Genomic DNA, 21,101 nt, shown 5'->3' on the forward strand with positions numbered 1-21,101 from the left:
TGAAAGAGGCTGCCTTCAAAGATCCATATTTGGAACTGGAGAGATGTTCTAATTTCTTAAATACTTCCATAGTAATTGCCTTGTCAGTCGCCGGTGCTAACAAACTGAAGCGCTTCTCATTTTGGTGCAATTTCAATGAAAGTAAAGCAGGCCTTGGAATCTCTGGATCCCGTGAACTAGATCATTCTATGATATTTTGCGGCTCAGGACTTCTCCCACTTTGTTCTGACAGTGACCACTAGGCCAGTGCTTTCTCTAATAGAAATCTGTGAGGGGCACTGGACATAACACAGTTGTGTCTGCCCCACCCCCACCCCCACCACACCTTCTGCCATTCAGGGTCGTTCCCCACCTAGGCAGGCCCTGTTTTAGATGGGAAACCCTTTCTAGAACCCAGCTCAAAGGCTGGTTGGCATGCATTACCACGAAGCCCATTTTTGAATGTAGAATTTCACACTTAAAACAGCTTGACTCCAAATCAAGCTTTATCCTTTTCTAAACACGCACACCCAATATCTTACTTGCCACTTAAATAGCGAGGCAAGAGGCTAAGAGAATCTTGTGCTAGAGATAACAAAACTGAGGCACACAGATGTTAGGTCACTTGCTAAAGCCACACAGAACTTCAGTTGTGGAACTTGGATGAGATAGATAGGCCAGGCTTCCAGCAAAGGCGGCTAAACATGCCATTTCTCTCCAACTATAGGATTACCTTATCAGAATATGTCTTGGAAACTGAAAACAACAGCAACAGTGCCTGACTTTCTTTTTTTTTTAATTTTTTTAACGTTTATTTATTTTGTTTTAATTTTTTTTAAGTTTATTCATTTTTTTTCAATATATGAAATTTATTGTCAAATTGGTTTCCATACAACACCCAGTGCTCATCCCAAAAGGTGCCCTCCTCAATACCCATCACCCACCCTCCCCTCCCACCCCCCATCAACCCTCAGTTTGTTCTCAGTTTTTAAGAACATTTATTTATTTTTGAGAGAGAGAGAGAGAGAGAGAGAGAGAGAGAGTACGAGTGGGGGGAGGGGCAGAGAGAGAGGGAGGCACAGAATCCAAAGCAGGCTCCAGGCTCTGAGTTGTCAGCACAGAGCCCGATGCGGGGCTCGAACTCACCAACTGCAACAACATGACCCGAGCGGAGTGGGACACTTAACCAACCGAGCCACCCAGGTGCCCCATCAATGCCTGACTTCCTTGAGAGATAAATGATTTGACCAGATAGTTCCAAAGCAAGACATTTTCCTCCGATTTTTCTAATAGGACAGGGTGACCCAAGATACGTAAACCATTAGTCCCAAGTGCCCACGCAGGCAGATCCTGCCAAAGCATCTTTTACATCCTCTCACGGGGCGTGCGGCTCAGGCCTCGGTTACTTTGGTGTGCACCCGGGGCTTTTACTTCCGCAGATGCCACTTCGTGTAATTGGCCATCCTGGAGGAATGTTCCGGTATCAGTCAAGGCTTGTTTCAGTCATGGGTGGGTGCAACAACATCCTCGGAAAAGGTGCCCTTTGGTGTGGAGCGAGGAGGATAAGCACTGGAGAACCCAACTCTGGGTTCTGAAGGAACAGCCAGGACCTTTGCCAGTGCGATTTCTCTGGAAAGACATACAGACACATACACGTATACATAAATACCTGAGGATAACGTTAAGTGGTACTTTGTCACAAAAACCACACTGTCAGCGGGACCCCTCACATAACCACTCATCTGAGTTGATACAGCCGTTTTTAAATTTACTTTTCACTTACTTAACCTTACCGAAAAAAGCACCTCATTTTACTCACTGCTTATTGAATAAAGGATTAGTATTATTTTCCTTCCTCCAGTGAACTTTCTTGCACTTCATCCTCAGTAGATTGTATGTCTTTGTGTTTCTCTGCCAAGATGTCACTGTTGAGCAAATCACAGGTCCTAATGCTGCCCCGTTCATGCAGAGATAACTTTTTATTCAGAATTGCTTGAGGTCATCTCAATGGGAGGAATGGGTAGGAATGAGAATTTACCCCCAACTTGAATTAAAATAGCTTCCAAGCACTTCCTAGAGCAGGAACAAAGATGAAAGGGGCCCCAAATTATGGGCGTATTTGAAATAATAAGGCAAGGGTGTCCTTTGAAATACACTCAGCCACATTTGTTTGCCTTTAAGTCAGATCACCTTAACCAAGGACGTTGGTGGCAGGAACAAATGGTTAATGATTGTGGAAGGAACCTGGCCAATTGGCTTTTCTTCCTTTCTCTTTCTTTTACTTATCTTTTTATATTATTATTTTTTTTTTAACTTTGGCTAGAATGCCCAGTAGGAGTGCAGACTGGAAGATCGGCTGTCTTTTGAACTGGAGACATCACAGGAAACTGGGGAGGCTCCAAATTGCTAACCTGAGGCCGGAGCAAAAACTTTTTTTCGTGGAAGGGACTGCTTTTTTTTTCCCTCCCCTTCATCGAATGGCATCCCAAGTCCTGCCGGATTGCAACTGTCTTTGTTCCTGCAGCCAAGCCTTATAGCTGGCTCACACTCTGCCACGCTCGTAACCTCACACTAGAAAGGAGATTACAAAGCGGGGCAAACACCCTAGAGGGCTCCCCTTTATCAGAACCTTCCCTGTCAGTTGGGCTCCTCATTTCCCGAGCCCTCGTCTGATTATTAGTGTACTGACGGAATAAAAATAACCTCATATTCCTACATGAATCATAAATAAAACCCTTTTATTTCATCAAAGAGGTTGGCAGGTTTATAGTCCTTTGCAATGCAGGCACGATGTGAATGACATACCTTTAATTTTGCTGACAAGCTCATCGGGGTTCGAATGAAAAAAGAGTGGAAAGTGGGTGACTTGGAAGACGGTTGTGCGGGAGATTTTTGGTGAGGATAAATATTTCACCTTGCCACTGTAATCAGGGAACCAGCTGATCTTGGTAATGAACTCTTCAATTACAGCCCACTCTGACTCTTCAAAACTTCCTGAGCAACAATACCACAGTGATTATTGCTGACGTTATGGATGGAAGCAACTTGCAAAGAAAAAAAGAAGCGGAAGTGGCGGGGGGGGGGGGGGCGGGGAGCTGGTTAGAAAAGGAAGCAGAGGTGTGGTGGGAAAGAAAGCCATTGAAAGTTAACAGCGGTGGGTCAGTGGGTCATCATCTAAGGAAATGATGAGGAGCTGGGCAATGGAAAAAGAGTATTTCTCCTACCTTCACTCTTGCCTGTTTCCCCTCCCTATCTAAACCATCTTGATGATTCTGTGAATGCTCCACATTTTCATTAATCTAGACATGAGCTCTCCAAGTCAGAGAACCCAGCCATGAAAGAATCCATAGTCTGTATACCTAGTTCACCTGCCTTTGGTTTCTGTTATGTATGACATATGATATTGCGAAGTCCTTTCTTCTCAAGGACGAGAAGCATGCACAGCAAGGCTCTCGGTGGTGCTGCCTTTCATACAAGTGATTTTCCTGCTTCCTATTTAGGGATGGGAAGACTCAAAGAAGAGAAGGAATCACTAGATACTGTGTTCCTAAATTACTGGGCTTCTTCTTTTCTAGAGTCCCAACTACGTTTTGGAGATCAGGGTTTTAAGAAGGAAGAAAGGAAGAGGAAAACATGGAAGATCTTTAAGAGTTTATTGCTGGAAAAGGGAAGATGCCTCACTCTATGACAAGAATCTTCTGGTGAGTCACTCCAAAAGACAGGCTGAGAACTTAGCCCTTCAGAATAAGCTCTTACACAGGCCAGCTTTGGGGCTCCCAACTTAGCTTGAGCTTTGTTTTTCTTAGCAAATCTAGATTTTCCCTCTGCTATTCGAGAAATTTTACCACGAAAAATAGTTGCTACCAGTGATCTGCAGGCTTCTTTCTGCAAAAAAATAAGCCAAACTTTGCAGGGTACGGGCCTTTCTTTCAGGCAGCTGAGTAAGACAGGCGAGCTGAAATGAACCATGAGAGAACATATACTTTCCTCCCCTCAACTGCACTACGACCTTCTTGAGGACAAGAGCTGTGTTTTTTTCTAATTGCATACTTTCCACTGAGCCTCAGGTGTGCAAGTCTCCAGTTTTCTAGGTAACATAAGAAGCAGGACAAGGGTTACTCAAAGAGCCACAGGAGACCAAGGGGCTCTTGCCCTTCTACAGAGTTCTAAGACTCAACTTCATGTATCCAGTCAGTCCATAAGTCTTGAGATCATCCTCCTGAGTGAGGTGGTTTTTACTTCATGGATCCCTTTGTCTTTGGGTTTTTTTCCCCAAAGTTTGTTTACTGTGGTAAAACACAATCTGCCATCTTAACAATTTTTAAGTGTACAGTTCAGTGGTATTAAATACATTCATAATGTTGTGCATCCATCGCCACCATCCATCTCCCTAACATTTTTCATCTCGTAAAACTGGAATTCTCTATACCTTAAACAGTAACTCTCCATTTCCCCCTACTCCCAGGACCTGGCAACCACCATTCTGTTTTCTGTCTCTATGATTTTGACTACTTTAGGTGGCTCATGTAGGAATGGAAGCATCCATTTGTCTTTTTGTGACCTGCTTATTTCACTTAGCACATCCTTAAAGTTCATTCATGTTATAGCATAAGTCATAATTTCTTTCCTTTTTGAGGTTGAATAATATTCCATCGTATGTGTGTGTGTGTGTGTGTGTGTGTGTATATACATATATACATATATATATATATATTGCTGCTTCCCCATTTATTCATTGATGGACACTGGTTTGCTTGCACAGGTTAGCTATTGTAAATAATACTGTTATGAACACGGGTATACAAATATCTCTTTGAGACCCTGCTTTCAGTTCTTCAGAACATATACCCATGAGGGGAATTACTGGATCATGTGGTAATTCTATTTTTAATTTTTTGAGGAATGCCATACTTTTCCCCATAGCATCTGTATCATTTTACATTCCCACCCCTAGGGCAGAAGTGTTCCAATTTCTCCACATCCTTGCCAACACTTGTTATTTGCTGTTGTTTTGAGAGGAGTCATCCTAACGTGAGTGAAATAGTATCTCGTTGTGGTTTTGATTTCCATTGCCCTAATGAGTAGTGATATTGAGCAACTTTTCATGTGCTTATTGGCCATTTGCGTATCGACTTTGGAGAAACATCTATTTGAGTCCTTTGCTCATGTTTGAATTGTGTTGTTTGTCTTCTTGTTGAGTTTTAGGGATTCTCTATATAGTTTGTATATTAATCTTTATCAAGTATATGGTTTGCAAATATTTTCTCCCACTCTGCAGGTTTCCTTTTCAATCTGTTGCTAGTGTGTTTTGATGCAAAAATGTTTAAATTTTCATGCAATCTAATGTGTCTAGTTTTCTTTAGTTGCCTGTGCCTTTGGTGCCATATCCAAGACATCATTCCCAAATCCAATGTCATGAAACTTTTGTCCATTTTTCTTTTCTTTTCTTTTTTCTTTTCTTTTCTTTTCTTTTTTCTTTTCTTTTCTTTTCTTTTCTTTTCTTTTCTTTTCTTTTCTTTTCTTTTCTTTTAAGTTTATTTATTTATTCTGAGAGAGAAAGAGAGAAAGAGAGAGAAAATCCCACAGAGCCTGACATGGGGCTCAATCTTATGAACTGTGAGATCATGACCAGAGCTAATATCAAGAGTCAGATGCTTAACTGACTGAGCCACCCAGGCTCCCCTGTCCATTATTTTCTTCTAAGAGTTTTATAGTTTGTGGTCTTACATTTTGTTCTTTGATACATTTTGAGTTAATTTTTGTGCATGGTATTAGGTAAGGGTCCAACTTCAGTCTTTTGCATATAGATATCCAGTTTTCCCAACACCATTTGCTGCAAAGACTATTCATTCCCCATTGAATGGTGCTGGCATCTTTGGATCCCTTGATTTGAAAAAAAAAAAAACATTTACATATACTTGTAATTCTGAAAATAATATTAGTAGGAAGGTAATATTTTCCCAGTTTTACAGAGGAGGACACTGTGACTCAAGAGTTTAAATATCATGGCAAACATGATACAAAGGGGTATCTCTTAATTAGTATCCCAATTCTCAAGAAAATAGTATTTATACTGAGGACAAATGATGGTTGGGAGGCCTATTCAACACATCTGAGTTTTAACAATGAAATAGGCAGTAAAGATGCTAATTGTGCTTCTAGGCAAAGGGCTACATGGTATCCCATAGGCGGACAAGACACCTGTAAGTAATGATGACAATGTACTGCTCTTATTTCTTTAGGTGAACTCAACACCGATGCTTACACTGTGCTGAAAAAAACTTGGCCTGTGATAGATTTCCAGGATCTGTCACAGTTGCCACGGGCTCCTGCACACAACCCTCAGGCTATGTGAGAAAGCATCACATGGGCTCAGGGAGGGGATGCCCACCCTCAGACCACCTGGGAAGCAGGGTAATCTCACAAACTACACTAAGAGTGGAGAGAGAAGTAAATTTCAAGGCTTTTTTTCCAGCATCAGACATTTAATCGGGGCCTGCTAATCCTAGCATGTTTAGGGCCATGAAAGGAATAAAACATTAATTTTAAGGTATTATCTTAGCGCAGGGTGCCTGGGTGACTCAGTCGGTTAACATCGACTTCGGCTCAGGGCATGATCTCATGGTTCGTGGGTTCGAGCCCTGCATCGGGCTCTGTGCTGTCAGCTCAGAGCCTGGAGCCTGCTTCAGATTCTGTCTGTCTCTCTCTCTCTCTCTGCCCTTCCCCTGCTCGCACTCTGTCTCTCTCTCTCTCTCTCTCAAAAGTAAATAAAACATTAAAAAAATTTTAAGATATTATCTAAGCTCACATGCAAAAGCATGTATATGTTGTTACCAAACAAATGCCACGCAGAGTTAAGTGCACAATGAAGGACGACTGGAGATGGGGCCTAAAATAGGGACTCAGGGGACCAACATAAAGCAGGTCTTGCTTTGACAACCGTATCTAGTGGGCAAATACCTGAGCACTTTACCACCAGGCACTGTACTAGAGGCTTCATGTCTGAAATTACCGCTACTCCTTATTATATGTGCTGCCAAAGTGAGCACTACCATGACTCCTTATAAGAACACTGTGAAAAGGGTGCATTGGTCAGAATCCAAGCAGGAAAAAGAAACCTTCTACATATTTATCACAGAGTGGATTTAAGATGGACAGTTGGTAACAACGAGAATATAAGATAGTAAATTGATAACACAGGGAATGCAAGAGCTGAGATGCCAAAAAAGATGGTGAGACACCTTCCTATTGGTGGGGGAAAGGAAGAAGATAGAATTACAAGAGCCCAGAGGGAACCAGAACCACAGAGGAGACACAGTTACTTCTGGAAATGCCCGCCAAGGCAGTGAGACTGTGGGGAAAAAAAATACCCTGGTATCTCTCTTTCTCCTGCCCTCCATTCTCCCACGAGTGCCTCCCTCCCATTGGCCAGGAAACAGATAAATGCACTTGCAGGGTCAGCCTCTTGCAACATAGAGCAGAGCAGAGCAAAACAGAGCAGAGGACAATCAGACCAAGATCAGACGCAGAAGGTGTTATGATGCCCATTTTATAAATGTAGATACAGACGGTCAGTGGGCTGTGGTTTACCCAATTAGTAACTGCAAGATAGACATTAGTATTCAGTCTAGACTTCAGTGTTCACCAGGAACTGTACTAGATGCTTCATGTCTATAATTGCCACTTCGTAGGGCACCACTGGGAGAGGTCCCTGCAGTCCACACCTTTCTGTGACTATTTACTTCTTCCCTGTGCACTAGACTGAGCAACAAAGGGAAAGGTCCTCAGTGACCTGGGATGCTCCTGGTTTGCAGAGTCAGACCGAAACCCTGGCCTCTTCAGACCTGTCCAGCAATAAGATATTGATCTTCTGAACACTGCAGACCATGCTTTAGGGCAGTTGGTTCAACAGCAGCCTAAGGGTGTTTTTCCCAAGGGCTTCGGGATTAAGACTTCTGCAACTCACTTGTCTCTCTTGAGTGTTTCTCATGGGCTCTCAGCTTTGACTTCAGAGTCTGACGTGGTCCACTGGCTGTACACAGGCCTGTGTTTTCACTACGAAGTCTGTCTAGCACAGAGTATGGCACCCATTAGATTTCATCAATTAATGAATGCTGGTCCAAACTGATTAACTCCGTGTCCCCTGACATTGATATTAACCGTCCTCTGTGGTTAACACTTGAATCTGTGCTCTGTGCCCTGTGCTCGGGCTTCAGGGGCTCCCGGCCCTCTGTGTTAAACATGTCAGCGTCCAAGTTCTATTCCTGGCTCTTGATATGATAAATAGTTTCCAAATCACGATACCCACACAAATGCATCTGCCAGGCTAGATCCTTGAAGCTTGTCTAAAATCAGCCACTTCTCTCCGTACACTGCCCCTTGAATTCAGTGTGCACCAAGTAGTAACTGCTTGTTGATGGGTTGCTGACGAGCACGGTCTCCCCATTGCTCTTCTTTACAAGCTTGCATGCTCTCCCTGAAAATACTGCTTTTATGCATATAATGAATTTACTAAGAAATGTGTCTTTATTGGAGAGAGACAGAAAGAAAAAGAAATGGAAAGGAAGAGGAAAAAAAGCTGATGAAACCATAGAGAAAGACAAAATCAACTCTATTGAATTCTAGATTGCCATCTTGTCAGGATTTTTGCAAGATTCTTCTGCCACTCTTTTAATTTTCATTACTTTCTATTTTCCTTGAATAAGCATAGAAACAGGTTCTAATTTTACCAGAGGCTTTTCATCAAATCAGACTTTTTATTCTCCGTAGGTTATCCTAGTCACAAAACATCTCTCTTTTCAAAGCTTGCATAATATTAGCTAACTCTAGTGGAATATAGTTCTTGAACCCACACAGTGAAGATGCAAACATTATTCTTCAACCTGACTCTAGTTATTTTTCATCACAGAGAGTGACATTCTTAGTCACCAGAATCTTCACAGAACCTCTTGAGTTTTATGAAAAATTTCCTTAATCACTGGCTCCACAGACGTGAACTTTTTGATCATAAAGCAAGTCACATCTCTCTTTCAGTGTTTTGAGAAACTTCAGATTCTTGACACTCCTGTTTCTAATCTGGTCTAATGAAGACTTCTCTACAGCCAAAGGAGACTCGTTTCAAGTAGGATTTGCCACTCCTGTCTGGCACAGTGACCACATTAGCATGTTACCACTTTCACTGGGGCCACGTGGTGACCCCACTTTACTGGAGCAAAACAGCGGAAGGTTTTCGTGGTGGACTAACTCTCAAAGAGCCGTTCACTGTAAACTCACAGTGTTGGCATCACCATCCTCTTCGTCAAAGAATCAACTGGAAGACATGGGCCAGCACCCTAACCCCAAATCAAATGGTGAGGAGCAAAGGGCTGGCAGACACAATTTGAGGCCTCTCTTTTCTCACTGATGAGAGAGGTTTCTACGATCTTCTTTCCCCCACCCATGGACAACTCGGCTTTCTTGCACTTCTCTTAGGAAAGGAAATTGGTGTGCAGTTCTGAAATGAAAACAGGTGTGTACTTTGCCGACTCCACATGTAGCTGAACATTTAGAGCCTGTTGTCGGCCTGAACGCTATTGTCGCCGTCCCTTTTAAAACGAAGGTTACAGAGCACCCTTAGAATGAAAAACTTAATGAGTACATACCATTAAGGATTTGCAGTATGTTCACTGCTGGTGGGTTCTAAAGACGTCCTATACACGGTCCTTTCTTTTTTTTTTTTTTTTTTTAAATTTTTTTTTTCAACGTTTTTATTTATTTTTGGGACAGAGAGAGACAGAGCATGAACGGGGGAGGGGCAGAGAGAGAGGGAGACACAGAATCGGAAACAGGCTCCAGGCTCTGAGCCATCAGCCCAGAGCCCGACGCGGGGCTCGAACTCACGGACCGCGAGATCGTGACCTGGCTGAAGTCGGACGCTTAACCGACTGCGCCACCCAGGCGCCCCTACACGGTCCTTTCTATCAAAGAGTTCATATTATAATATCACAGTGGAAACTTCATGGACCTGACTTCTGACAGACCTGAACTCTAGTCCAGCTCAGATGCTAACTAGCTGTGTGGCTCTAGGTCCATCAGGGACTTTTCTTCTTGGTTTTCTCATCCGAAAATGGGATACTGACTCCTGAGATTTTTGCAAGATTTTACTAAGATAGTATAAGTTAAGAAAATAAAATAAAAAATTTAAAAAAATAAAAAGAGGGGCGCCTGGGTGGCTCAGTCAGTTAAGCATGTGACTTCAGCTCCGGTCATGACCTCACAGGTCACTAGTTCGAGCCCCATGTCGGGCTCTGTGCTGACAGCTCAGGGCCTGGAGCCTGCTTGGGATTCTGTGTCTCCCTCTCTCTCTGCTCCTCCCGCACTCATGCTCTAAAAGATAGTATAAGTAAGACATCTCTCACAGTGACTGGAGTGTATTAAGTCATCGATAAATATTTGGGAAGATTTGACACATAGGTGTAAAAGAGTATTTTCTGACCAGGTCTGCTAAGGTGAGGGCCAAATTAAGGGTACACCTTTTAAAGTCTTTGAGGGTTCTGAGTGGAAGGAAGATGTGATTAACTAGAACAATCAAGAAAGATTTCAAGAGGCTGAGGTGGAGCCTTGTCAAAAGGAGGGATCTGGAAGAATAGATGTAAAGCAACCCAGGAAAGAACAGCAGCATGATCAAATATGAAAAAAAACTCTTGATTTTGGCTCAGATCATAATCTCATGGTTCCTGAGTTCAAGCCCCACGTCAGGCTCTGTGCTGACAGTGCAGAACCTGGAACCTGCTTGGGATTCTCTCTCTCCCTCTCTCTCTGCCCCTCCCCCACTCACTCACTCTCTCCCTCTCTCTCCCTCTCAAAATCAATAAATGAACATTTAAAAAAAAAGAACAGGCAAATCTTATTTTTAAAAACAGAAAGAAAGAAGAGGGCCAGAGAACATGAGCCTGGAGAGCTGTTAGTGGTCAGGCTAAGTGTTTTCTCTTTCAAGTAGAAGAGAGACTTTAAGGGTTTGGCACAAGGTGGATGATTAATTGATGACAGGAGAAATGTAGGAAGACAAATCAGGCAGTATATATCAGGAGAGCTTAGAGCCGAACAGGTAGTGGGATACCATTGGAAGGGTCAGGATGTTACATGAATGGAGACAGGAGACAGAAAAGAAGATAAGTGTGTTTCTGGGTATGTGACTCTCTGAAAGAATGTGTATACATTAGGTCATGAACGGATAGGAGTGGGAAGGGAAAAGAAAGGCCTCACAGTTGATCCTGGGCCTTTGCTTTTGCATAACAGGGAAATGGTAGTCACCTTACCACAAATAGGGGAAGAACTGACTTTGGAAAGGAAAGGCTGAACAGAAAAACAGATGGTTCATTGCCCACAATTCACTTCCAGGTGTCCCTTGAGGGTCTGGAATGAAGTGAGAACATAGTTTCAGTGAATTCCAACTGGGTTATATAACATATTTTGAATATGAAACAAAATGTAGCATCTTTTCTACTCATGGCAAGGAGGGCTTTTTGCCAAGCAATGCTGGAACAGCACATCTATTTTGTTGGGCTGAGTCACTGTGCCTTCAGAAACGGTTCTAATCTCAGCTCTGTATGATGGCTGTGGGGAAGTTTACTTCCAGTTTTTTTCTAAATCTCAGGTTTTTTTTTTTTTTTTTTCTCCAAAAGGAATATAATGACATCAACTTGTCCTCCAGTGCCACTGTAACACATTTTGAGAGAAGTTCGCGTATTTGCTGAGAACATGTTCAGGGATTCTCTTTCAGCTGCCCCTGCTTGATTGCTCCCAGAATGCACTGGCTGATGCCTCTATGGCAGGAAGTTTTCACCAGGTAGGACAGGTGCGCCGATGTGTCTGTCTCCCTGAGGAAACAATGAGCTCTTGAAGGCTGAATCCATATTTCTTCATCTCAATAATCCTCGTGGTTAGCACATAGAAAATGGAAGAATGAATTAACGAGTGAAAGGTGTGTTTCATTTGTCTGTAGGATGGGGACCCCTTTAGTTAAAAAGCTGGCTTCTCTGATGGCCTCAGCCTCTTTCTGAGACAAATGCAAGCTAACTGGAAATGGTTGCCTCTTCCTCACACTTTCCAGTTTCTTAATTATATAGCTTCTCAGTGAATGAAAGGATGTAACACTTATGAATTTCAGTGATACCCTTACTAAAGGACAAGTCAAGAAATTAGGATTGAGCTAGGGGAGTACCCAGGTAAGTGATGATGCCATCAAGAGCACAAGTCAACACGCTTAGAACGTCCTGGCATTTACTGCATTACATATCTTCTTCCAGTAACATTTGCATCTGCATGACACGGACATATGGGCATTTGGGGAGAAACCAAATATATCTTTGCCAAGTGGCTGTTTGAGTTTGTTGGAATATAATGACATGTGCACTTGTGCAGAGTGGGAATGAGTGGGAAGAAGAAGAATGGCAGAGTCGAAAAAACAATTCTTGGCCATACATTTTGAAAACCACTTACAAGACTGAGGAGTGGCATTTTCATACGCCATGACGTTTCTTGTTTTTGTTCTGGACTCGGACTGGTCTTCAGCAATGCGTCGGTATACTGATTGGTCTTAGCTTTTCCAACTTCCATTATTTCGTTTTTATATTGCTTAAGCAAGTACTTAGGATGGTCTAGGAATTTGGTATGTAGGGTAAAGAAAATTAACAATAACAAAAATATTTTGCTGCTGTCTTTGCTAATTGATAACGATAGAGAGCAAGACAATTTGCAAATTGGGTAAAAACAAACAAACAAACAAACATGAACTCAATATTTGTGACTTGAAGCCTAAAGAGGATAAGAGCCGCATCATAAACGGGCTAAAACATCTCAAAATTCCCAAGGCCTGTGGGTAGAAGCGGCTTACAAAACTCAAGCTTATGATCTCTTATTAGTTCTGGTTTATGTTTTAACTACAAATACAGATATGTTAATTACAGAAATTATGATAAGACTTGTAGAAGTAGCCAGCAACAATAAAAACCTTGGCATCATTTTATTACTTCATTATGTGGGCACTATTCTCAAAATTCAAGCTGGTTCCTGTGTACCTACTCCATCTCAACATAAAGAATTCTCCACAAGCAAACTGGTATCTGAAATCCCATTCCGAGGCAGCTGAGATGGTCATCAGGAAAGGGGTTGCAAGGTCATGGAAACCTACCCCCAACCTTGATAATAAGGCACTCTAATAGGAAACATATTGGCAAGCTAGAAATGGTATGATGTGTCAGGAGAAGAACAAAAAATAGCTTGGGTAATTTCCACGTTGCCTGGGATCTTATACTGAGAAAAGAATGCAGTGATTTATTCCATTTTTTTGTGGATATCCTACTCCATGTTTGGCGCTGTGTTTTACGTTATGGTGTACTGATGGACTCACAGCATAAAAAGCAAGAAACTTGTGTAGCTCATGTGTAATTAACTGTGGAACACAATGGGATATATTGTTGCCTTACAACAGAGGGTCCAAACTGCTATAGCTGTTTGTATCCATATTTGTGTTAGGGTAGGAGTGGAGTCTCAACAGGGAAACAGAAAATATGCAGAATATTTTCAGTGGAAAGACTTTAATACAGGAAATTGGGTACTTATAAAATGGCAGAAGAATTAAAGCTCAGGGTCTGGCCTGAGGGTTCGGGAAGTGGGCCCTCCAGAGGAGCTACTACCTCTAAGGCTGTTTCTAAACTAGAAAAGGTACTGGGATTAAGGAGCTGCCATTGCCCCTGTCACCACTCCACGTGCCCGTCAATATTCAGGAAACTGGAAAATTGACAAGCAGTGCCACCATAGATGAGCCTCATGCTTTCAGGGCTTATGTCCCTACAAAAACAGCCCAGGGGCCATTCCCTCCTTCCAAGTCTTACAGGTAGAGATATGGCTGAACTTAATTCACAGGGAAGCGTTGTGGCCATCAGGGAAACTGAGAACAAAATTTCTTCAAACAGAAGAAAAGGGAAATGAAGTCCGAGTGGGCCAATCCTCTGTATTCTCCCATCAAGAGGATTGGGAACTAGCAACTATTTGTGGCCTTCCATGCTCAGACAAGTTGCAGGAACTTTAACTGGAACACTTCAATTAACTTCATAGTGAGAGGAGGAGCAGGTAGTGTTTGACTTAGGCCTAGAAGGGTGGGTGGAGGATTTATGGATGAAGATGTTCTGGATAGAACAGGGTGGATAAACCAGGAGGTAACATTATCATTCCAAGCACACGGGTGTGAAAGAAAAGAGCTTATTTGGACTTACATTGGCAGCTTCTGGTGCCAGCACCACATCTGAGAAAGGTAATGTAAGGCAGTAGAGGTGATGGTGGTCAGAGGTTCAGGACCTCCCTCACTTACAAATGTCACACCCCCCCAAGAGGGTTCTAGGACCAAAGAATAGAATGGCCATCTCTCTACTGCTGTGGAAAATCACCTCTCCTTTGAGCCCTAGCTCAAGACTTCATCAAAATCTTACGAATGTCTCTTGCCAAGTTGGTCTCCTCTAGCCTCCAAACTCATAGCATTGACTGCTCCCACCACGAGCTTTGTACTGAAACATACCTTCCTCATTTTGCTCAGTCATCAGTGGTTGTATAGCAGACTTCTTGCAATGTTTAGTGTTCCTCACCTCCCCCAGAGGGAAGACAACGTCTTCCCTCCTGAGCTTCCTTGGCAGAGGGGACTCCCAACACAATCAACATGCCTGTGTGTTAAAGATAGAATTTTGTATTCTTCTAGAGTTTTCTCTTGTTCCCTTTCCCCCCAGTGTCTCTGCACCTTTGTTTATGAATTTATGACTTCACAGGATGCTTCAGGCTCTCTGGTGCCCTCTATCCTCTACCCTTGCTGCCCTCTCATTTGCTGTCCCTTCTTTGTGTCCATCTTCACCCTAAGCCAGTCGCGCCTGCTCCCTGCAATTCGCTCTCCACCCTAGTGCACAGGCTCCTTCTTTGGCTCACTTCCCACTCCTTGCATATTTTTATACTTTATCCCATTTGTCTCCTTAATTGGGGTCCCTCGTTTTGTTTGTTTGCTTCTGCCTCTCCATCTGTCACCTTCTGAGCTCCTCCTCGTTGATTTCACTCTATACATGTATGCTGGCTCCATTTTTATTTTTCCTCTCTGAACTTCACTCACTATTTCCCATTATGCACCACTCCCTTCATTCATCCCTGATGTATTAATTTTGGCTTATACAGCCATGTCCACCTCTCACTCCCTTCCAGCGTCGAGGAAGACCAACAGGAGACTTCACTCTCTATCCACTTGGCTCTATCAAAGGCTCGGGACCTTCTGTTAGATGCAAAGTCCCCAATGTCTACCACCTCTATGGCCAGGTCTACTTAACTGTAGCTGTTTTCTATGAAGATGATTCAGCATAGACACAATTTGTTTTGAATTCTAACCCAAGAGAGTTTAACAAAAGGACCTTCATATAGAACTGTCCTGTCTGATTTAGTTCTATGGTTTGCCAGCTGCTTCTGGAGAAGTCTTCAAAGGAAAAGTTCTTCCTTTTAGTCCTGTGTCTGTGTCTGGAGTGTACATACACACACACACACACACACACACACACACACACAGCATGTGACTTCACCATCCAGTGTGTGTATATGTATGTATGCACACAAATACATATGCATATGCACATATAAACACATATCTAAAGTATGTATATGCATCATATATTCATAATTCATATATATTTTATATATGTAATATATATGTGTGATATATATGCATTATATACATAATGTTTATGTATAAATTTCTTGCAGTTGAAATTATGGTAATTGAGTTAACCATTTAGTAAGGACTCTATAATGAGAAAAATAAATAGTCTCTATCATATTCATGATTAGCTATTTAGAGCATAAAAACAAAAAATGCTCTGAAATTTTATCATGCTTTCATAAAGATATTTAAGAAGCTATCTCACATTAATTTTTTTTTTCCCTGGGGCACCTGGGTGGCTCAGTTGGTTGGGCATCTGACTTTGGCTCAGGTCATGATCTCACAGCTCATGAGTTCAATCCCCGCATTGGGCTCTGTGCTGACAGCTCAGAGCCTGGAGCCTGGCTCGGATTCTGTGTCTCCCTCTCTCTCTACCCCTCCTCCACTCATGCTCTGTCTCTCTCTTTCTCAAAAATAAATAAACATTCAAAAAAATTGTTTTCCCTACCAACCAACAGTTTTGTTGTTGCTTTGTTTCTTTATACATTTTCTTTAATCTCACAAAATATGTCTATGAAGTGAGAAGGGAACCAGAAGGGCAGAATGGAGGCAGGTTGTATTATCTAAATTTCAAAGTGGAGAAACTAGGGCAGGACTTGGTGAAATGCCTTACTGAACCTGCTTTGCCAAGTAGCTTAGGAGCCGACATGTGACCTGGGTCTCCCCCACCTCCTATCATGTCACTTCTCATGCATATTTCTTGTTCCAGTTTAAGAGTCCTCTACCTTGTACATCCCAGGATCTACTTTAATCATCAGTGGGATCACTCTGGAATCGCAAGCCTTTATTTTGTGTATTTAGCTAAATAAAAATCTGATTTCTGAATCCAACATTATAAAAATATATGCATTAGGTGCAGGGGTTGAATTGTCTTTTAAAGGAATGCACATATTTAGACAGCCAGCAAAATAGAACTTGAGGCAAAAGGCATTTGTTGAACCCCAGTTATTTCCAATACCACAGATATTTAACGCAGAAGGGATTTGAGAGGATTTTTAAAACTTACATATTAAATATATTTTCTATACAAATTAACATTAGCAATAATTATAAACTAATTTACTACCCCCCCAAAACTCCCAATTTTAGAATTTGAACATCACACTTCACTTCCCCAAATTTGTAAATGTGAATTACTTATGCCCATACTGGGAAGTATTAATGTTAAAAGACTTATTCTGGCTTGAGAGAGGCATTATGATCTCCCAAGGTATTTGGAAAACTCAATGAAAACAGTAGAAATATAAATTATATTTAGAAACTCTATCAAAATGCAAGTGGCACCAAAACCTTCCCCTTCCTGTTCACCTCAACTGCAGCAGAGTGGAGGACCTACCTCTGGTAGAAATTAGAAAGCGACTGAAGAATAACCTTCGTAGAAAAATGCACTACAAAATAAAGGCTAGTTTGCAGAATTTACAGATTGATATAGGAAGTATCAAAGGCTCAACCAGTTGGGGATATTGAGGTGAGTCTGCAAAGTATCTTGCTTTGAAGATACCTTTTCTTTGCTCTGAGAGGAAGCATGCCTGGCCAGGGGCAGACAGCTGCCCAGTCCTGCATTCACTCCTGTCCCTTACTGGCCTGCACTTAGGAATTCTGCTATAACCACATCAGAGACTGGAATGGCTTCCCAACACCAGTCAGCCCTGCTTTTCCTCAGCAAAGTTGATCCAGACCTTGCTGATCCGTATTATTAACCGTGTTAACCGTGTAAGTTACCATAGTCAAGAAAAACACGATCTCGCTTTAGCTACGTTAAAAGTGCCAGACCATGGGGCGCCTGGGTGGTGCAGTCGGTTAAGCGGCCGACTTCAGCCAGGTCACGATCTCGCGGTCCGGGAGTTCGAGCCCCGCGTCGGGCTCTGGGCTGATGGTTCAGAGCCTGGAGCCTGTTTCCGATTCTGTGTCTCCCTCTCTCTCTGCCCCTCCCCCGTTCATGCTCTGTCTCTCTCTGTCCCAAAAATAAAATAAATAAACGTTGAAAAAAAAAAATTAAAAAAAAAAAAAAGTGCCAGTCCCTGCTGTGGTAGCTAGCATTCTTAATGGTATACATTTAGCCCTCAGGTGGAGAATTATTTTGCTTCAGATTGAAAAGAATCAGCTCTGTTCTTGGTTATTTTGGCATACAAGTCTCCAATATGACTCTGTTTTCTAAGCAGACATTAATGATTCTAAAACTAATATTCATTGTTTGAAGAGGCACAGCGGCCTTGGCATTTACTTAACCTTTTGTCTCATGTATGAGACTGAGTCAGCCTAAATCCTTTTCTTAATTAATATCTTTTCTTTTTATGGTCAGCGTTATTTATTGAACAATTTGCATGTAACAATTAGAGCCGTGAGAGTTTAAGAAAACTCTTTCAGCTCAGAAGTCCACCTTTTCTGATCTTTATTTATTTTTTTAAAGTTGTTTTGATTATACAAACTCAGGAAAAGCTTAGCTGATGTAGTACGGAAACAGGTACTGCAAATATATCTTATGTAGGTGATCCCACCTGCTGGAGCCCAAAGGAAAAGAAGAGAAAGATTCCTTCCTTTTAAAAGGAGGTGTGATTTATGGGAGAAAACTATAGCCTCTTTGCAAAGACTGTAAATTCATTTTATTCTAAATATCTTCAGAAAACTCACGTTAATGTTGGCCATTGTGTGTAGAGAGGAGCTCTAAATAAATCAGCGTACTCAAGGAATAGGGTGTTGTGTTTACCATTCTCTTAAAATAACAGAAAAAGGTAAAAGTTACAAAATGTTTTAAAAAATAATCATTTCTTCCATGACCCCCAAACAGCCACAGAATGAATGGCTATTTGCCGCCTTCTCTGAAATTCCTGTTCACGTGAACTCATAAATTTGGCATAATTATAATCATAGCATAGATACAGAATTTTTATATATATCATGCCCTCCATTTTTGTTGATATATTGTTTTCAACTCAGCATATTGAATAGCTGAATAATGTTCAAGTAATTGAATGTGCTCAATGGTTCAATCAATCCCATTTTGGGGTATTATACTATTTGAAATATTTTGTACTTAATATAACATCACAATAAACATCTTTGAAGAATATAGGTTGTCCTTTTTTTTTTGCCAGTAGAATTAGAGTTATTGTGAGAAATAACATGCATACTTTCCTTTTTTGGCAAAAATATCTCACAGTGTATTTTGGTTCTAGCAATGTATAGTAGATTGGTTTGGCAGCCTTGCCTTTGATACACATTATCTGAAGTTTTGAGTTACTGAATGGATATGTGTAAAACATAAATTTTCTTGATAATTTAGAGCTGACACCCCCAAACCCAGACTTTATTGTTTCAAATCATGTTTTTCGAAAGCTTTATTATTCTTCGTAATTAGATAGCACCTTAAGCAAAACCAATTTTTTGAATCATTGAGGTGCTTTCAAGACCTCCAGCTTACTGTTAAATCACTAAATGCCAATAATCATCTAAGACTCACATGGAAGTGTAGGAGGTTTAGGAAGTGTTTCTGAAGGTGCATTGATTTAATTTTTTGACTAGTACTTAATATGAACTTATGGTGTGATTATTTCCCCCTTTCTGAGAGGAAACCAGAGGGTGCAGACTCCTTATTTGAGGGCTCTAGTGAATCAAGGTTTTTCTCTAGAAAATGTAATTCTTTCCTTTCCCAACTGGCATTTTAAAGACATTTCAAGTACTCATATTACCAGATATTAAGCACTTCAGCAAGAAATTATCTAAATTTCCCAATTTGCTCCTTAAAGAGTTCTTGCATCTTCTTTTCAAATCTGCCTGCAGAGTGCAGATTGTCTTGTGTACAACGCTGAATTTACTTAGGTAATAGAAACATCTCTGTGTGATTCCAGGGCTCCTAATACACATTAGATAAGAATGCTAGCTTATGACAGAGTCATGGTAGATTTTCAGGAGAAAGTAACTTCTAGACAAAAGACTGGGCACTTGGGTGGCTCAGTCAGTTAAGTGTCTGACTCTTGATTTTGTCTCAGGTCATGATCTCACAGTTCATGAGTTCGAGCCCCACATTGGGCTCTGTGCTGGCAGTGTGGCGCCTGCTTGGAATTCTCTCTCTCTCTCTCTCTCTCTCTCTCTCTCTGCCCTTCCCCCCTTGTGTTCCCTTTCTCTCTCTCTCTCAAAATAAATAAACATTAAACATTAAAAAAAGAAAAAAAAAAGAAAAAAGAAAAGATATGGATCTAATTAAAGATTAGAAGTTGTTTATATGAATATTGATTAGTAGTAAAGAACAGGTGAATGCTTTGTATGTTAACAGTGCTGTAGTGAACACCCTTAAACATATCTCCTTATACAGCATGAGAACATTTCTCTAACATGGACACCTAGAAGCCACATTGCTGGGTGGTAGGAAATGGGCATCTTCAATGTTTTTCATTGTTGCCAAATTTCTCTCTAAAGTGGTTTTTACTGGGGCACCCGGGTGGCTCCGTCGGTTAAGCGTCCGACTTCGGCTCAGGCCATGATCTCACGGTTCGTGAGTTCGAGCCCCGCATCGGGCTCTGTGCTGACAGCTTGGAGCCTGGAGCCTGCTTCAGATTCTGTGACTCCCTCTCTCTCTGCCCCTGCCCCACTCGTACTCTGTCTCTGTCTCTCTCAAAAATAAATAAAACGTTAAAAAAAATTTTTAAGTGCTCTTTACCAATTTCTTACATTGTCAAGATTCTTAGTGTTATCAGTCTTCCATTTTTACCTCTCTAAGAGTTGTAAAATAGTATGTATTATTGTTTTAATTTGCATTCTCTAAATCATCAGTGGAATGGAACATATTTCCCCATCTGTTTATTAGCCAATAGGGCTTCCCTTTTCATTTCTATCCTTATAACTGTTAGAGAAGTGACATTCCCTTGTGCGGTCCCCCGTGGCCCTGCTCAAATATTTTAGAAGCACTGAGCCCTGCCTTCTCAGAATGTGGTCCTCTAAGGTATCACTTGTTGCAAGCCAAGAAATTTAGTGTCAACGATCAAAGTCATTGCACAACAAACCAAGTCCAGCAACCTGTCATTTCACCGTAGCCCCTAGGTTTTAGGTGATATTTCCATCTTTAAGCAATAAAGACAGCCCTGTAGTATTATACAATTATCTATTACCATGTAATGTCTTAATTATCATTTAGGACTTTATCAAAACTTGGTGGAGTCTCAGGTAGGATTATGACCAGGATGGGGTGGGACATGATCTAGAAAAAAGTGAAAGCCATTGATAACTAGATGGTGAGCACCTTAGAACATGAATACTGTCTCACAATAATACTAATGCAATAATAGTTATTTATATAACACTTATATTAGGGATTATGCTAAGCACTTTAATATGCATATTTCATTGACTTTCACAAAAACGCAGTGAGGTAGTTATCTCCATTTAATGTTTAAATTCTCAG

At 41.4% G+C, this 21,101-nt stretch overlaps 1 long non-coding RNA gene across 1 annotated transcript in view; it reads left to right on the top strand.

Moving 5' to 3' along the window:
- Nucleotides 1-21,101, top strand: part of LOC147582506 (uncharacterized) — a 217,404-nt gene that overhangs the window by 114,870 nt on the left and 81,433 nt on the right. Inside the window, exon 5 of the long non-coding RNA XR_015249206.1 lies at nt 11,643-11,806. This is a non-coding gene — a long non-coding RNA (uncharacterized LOC147582506). The remainder of the gene's footprint in view (nt 1-11,642; nt 11,807-21,101) is intronic.

The sequence above is a fragment of the Puma concolor genome, chromosome A3, assembly GCF_028749965.1.
Source record: "Puma concolor isolate L17-30 chromosome A3, mPumCon1.1.hap2, whole genome shotgun sequence".
NCBI lineage: Eukaryota > Metazoa > Chordata > Mammalia > Carnivora > Felidae > Puma > Puma concolor.